This window comes from Hippocampus comes, unplaced genomic scaffold (assembly GCF_001891065.2).
Source record: "Hippocampus comes isolate QL1 unplaced genomic scaffold, H_comes_QL1_v1.1 scaffold61, whole genome shotgun sequence".
Lineage (NCBI taxonomy): Eukaryota > Metazoa > Chordata > Actinopteri > Syngnathiformes > Syngnathidae > Hippocampus > Hippocampus comes.
Window position 1 is genome coordinate 72546 of NW_017805501.1, and position 4235 is coordinate 76780.

The window sequence follows — 4235 nt, forward strand, 5'->3', positions numbered from 1 at the left end:
TTTTTTTTTTTTTCAGCTCAGCTCAAAGTTATTGTGCTGCTAATGGTGCTTGAAGTAATTACACCCTGTATTGCTGCTCGGAAGGCCGCAACGTGGTCGTCCCGGAGCACCACACGCCCGCACACAAAAAACAAACAAAAAACACACACACACACACTCACACCACCACGGACTAACATTCTCGCCCTGAATGGCACCATTAGCCAGAAGGCATCTGCCTTCATTCATTCATGATCGAGCATATGTGGAATCATTCAGCCCGCATCGAAGGGTCAGCAGGAGTAAGCAGAATAATTATTACTTGGAGCTACTGGACGGTGAGTGGGAAAGACTCAAGGTGCTTGTTTGTTTTTTTTTTTTTTTTTTTACTATGCCAAGCTCAACAAAGCTACGGTTGTGTAAAATACATTTTGCGATGGCCCGCGCGGAGAGACATTTGTACAACGACTGAGGCCTTTCAGCCAATCAGAAGTCCAAGGATTGTGTACGCCAGAAAAAAAATGGTTCTAACTGTCCTGAAGGCAGATCGCGCACCGGTAAAAAGTGCGCCTCAACTGTTCCAAGTCTTCACGTTGACCTTTCACTGAGGTGACTCACTCATTTATTCGGCAGCGCGGGACAGATGTGATTCCTCGCTGCCTGTTGGCCTGTGTCGAGGCAAGATGCGGCGCAATCGAATATTAATGCGCCTCGGCTCGGTGTGACTGAAACGTCTCTCCGTGAGGGGCGCTTTTGTCCTCCAGGAAAGAAAAAAAAAAGCCCGACCGATACCTCTCGGCGCTCGTTATTCACCCTCGCGGCCCGTCCCGGGGGATATTTTGTTTAAGGAGGATCCTGAAATGAAAGGCAACATGTTGGTAAACTTCCCGAGACGGGGCTGAGAAAGATCGGAAAAACCGCTAATGGGGGTGTCAGGTGCATCTTCACTCGAGTCCAGGTCTACTCCGAAATAAAATCTTCCTCGGCCTCCGCCCCACGACGGCACAAAGTGGAAATTGGATGAGGGGGACACAGACGGGAGCACAAAAGGACCACAAGAGAGCCACCGGGACAGCCGGTGTGTGCGTCAGAAGCGAGGAAACGGGCAGGGAGTTCTCGGTTGTGTTCAAGTATTCAGTCAAATTCTACGCAGAGCACAACCCGCCAGGTTTTCCAAAATAGCCTTCTTGAAGGTCCTAGAGTGCCCCCTTCAGGATTTGTTACTGTTTTTGATATCCTCCAATACATTTCATTTGTTGATGCCTCTACAGGAGACACATCCTGTTCTTTTTTTTTTTCTTTAAACTCTGCTGCACACGCATGGAAATCCCGAGGTATCGGCGCTTCGCAAAGCTATTACCGAACCGCAAACACGCTCGGCGACTCCGCAAACAGCGCCGACGTCGTCGCGTCTCGGAGCGAACGGACGGGAATCGTGATGTCGCTCCACCGGGACCGACCGACCCCTCAACGCTATTGGACGAGCATGCGGAGGAAAGCGCATATGGTGCACAGGTAGAAACATGGGAGGGCGTATGCATGAACGCTCACGAGAAGCGAGTGCCTGTCAGTGGGCATTATATATGCAAGGATTCATTTTAAAAGAAGAGTTAAAGGGGCGGGGGGGGGGGGGGGTGAAAGCACATCATCATTCAAGTCTCGCTGCTTGGTTTGTGCAACAACCATCTCTTACTACACTATTTCATTCCAACAGAAGCTGAAAAAAAACTTAACCAGTCATGCAAAAAACAGCATTCATGGATCCGTTGTAATCATCTTAACAACATTTATCCGAGTCATTTCGACGCCCGCAATTCAGAGACCTAAAACGCTTGCTACGGTGGGTTCTTCTTTATTTTAAAAAAAAAAAAAATTGAATCTACAGCTTCCACGATCTTGATAATGAAGCTGCAAATCGGGGTGATCTGGTCGATGGGTCCTATCGCAAAAAAAAATAAAAAATAACTTTCAAGTGTGACAGCGTCGCAGATCCATGAAGAATACCTGGAAATTTACAGTGACGCCAGCGCCTACGGAAACGAAGCAATCGCTCACCCCCAGCCGCTATCAACAGCCAGACGGCATTTCGACACAACGCGCGCACCATCAGAGATGGACGGCCGCCAGCACAGAACATACACACACACCGATCCAGATGTACACACACCCAACCGGGGAAAAGCGTGCAAATGATACTCGACGATCTCTCGTCGCTGACAGTCAACCTCTTGTATGTGTGTGTGTGGATTTACTGTATCGCGGTAAAAGGGGGATGCCAGGTGCCGGGAGGTGCACAATCTGGGCTCAAACCACAAGCCAATCTAGCAGACGCCTCACCTTTGAGGGAACACACACACACACACACACACACACACACACACACACACACACACACACACACACCCACACGAGAGGTCACACGTCACACTCCTTCATTACCAAGCTCACAGCAGCCTGTGTTCTCGTCAGGGTGCGAAGGACTCGCTGATGACATTCAGGGATATTGGATGTTCTTTGGTTTCTCCTCGTCTCCCGGAGGAGCAGGCGGGTCATTAAAAGTCAAGGCGGGTGGCACGCGGCGCCCGTCTCATCATCACACATGTATTTGCCGCTCGCGGAGTTCAAGGGTGGTCGGTGTGAGGGAGGAGGCGGAAGAACGAGATGGAAGGACTGAGAAAACAGGATGGAACAAGCGCGTTTGACGGCAAATACGCATCCTTTTGTCTCAAGCGGGTTCGGACGAATATTAAAATAACCCCGTGCGGGAGGGAAAGGTGGAAAAAAAAAAAGATGCATTGTACCAAGATGGGCGGAAAAGTATCCGACGACTGAGGGGTTTTCATCGAGTGTCCTTGGCTGTTTAAAAAAAAAAAAAGACGTCAACAACAGCAATCTGGTCCCACTTCAACTTGAGAGCGTATTCAAAATCCACTGGGATGGCGCGCAAACATTTGAGGTCTGGGAAAACCTTGAGAGGGGAGAAAGAAATGCTTCCAAATGACCTCACTCAAATGCAAATTTTTTTCAATCTCAATGTTGAGATAAGGTGAGAAGCTCGGTCAACTGCTATGTATAATTCAATGTGCTTCACAATTAAATAAGTAAAAAAAGCATTTGGAAACAACATTTTAAAAAGTTTTTTTTTTTTTTTTTTTTTTAAAAGTATCTTCCTGAAATGACTACAAGAATGTAGAGTGCAAGAACAAGAGTAAGGGGAAAAAAATATTTCAGAAATGGTTCAAAAAACCTTAAGCGCAGATTTATGTTTCGGTCTTTTTTTTTTTTTTACCTGGATTTTTTTTTTTTTTTTTTTTTGCGCTTGGGGCTGACTTGACTTCTGTTGGTAGGGCTCACTCAAAATGAAAGAGACTTGCGGCCTTTTCAGCATTAATTACCACAACTTCAAAAATGTCTGCTTTTCCCCCCCCATCTTTTGTTTTTTTAAGTTTCACATATAAAAGCTTGTGCAATCCGTATTTTAAATTTTTTTTTTTTCAAAATCGTTCAATCCTAAAATCCAAACCGTAAATAAAAGAGGAAGGTACAGACTAACATGACAGATCAGTGTTGATAAGCCCGCGCCTCTATTTTCTTAATAACCTGGCCCGGGTGTGAGCATCGTGCCAAGACGGTCTTCCGCGTTGCCATGGCGTTGTCTCGCGCTGACGTGATCATCCGAGTATGAAACCAACATGGTGACGGGAGTGGCACTAATTGTTAGCTTTGCCACACGAGGGAGAGCCGGGGCGTCATTAGGCGAGCCGTCGCAGACATGTTGGTTGGCGAAATGTCAAGGGAGGTGCGGCGGCATTCCTGGGTAAACACTTATTCTTTTCTATTTTTTTATTATTATTTTTTTTTTTTGCCGCACGCTCAATTTGCGGCGTCGGAAGCGAAAAAGGTCAATGCCACTGTGTTCTTGTTTGTTCGGGGACCAAAAAAAAAAAAAAAAGTTATGACGACGTTGCTCTCTATTCCCAAGAACTGCTAACTCGGGGATGGCGTCGGACACAAAGCGCCGAGGCCTCTCTGGGCCACAACATGAGGGACACCCGCGCAAACGCAACCAGATGTTCCGGCAGTTGGTTGGATAATCTGGCACACGATGGCAGAGGACAGAGACGGATTGCGCGCGTGCTGAAACGCCGGACCAGATGGTCCACCGTAAACGGTGGACGCGTTTGGCCAGGGGCCGTCGAGACGGAAAGGTGCCCGTGTTGCTCGACGCGTTGGCCACGTGGAACCCTCTACAACCC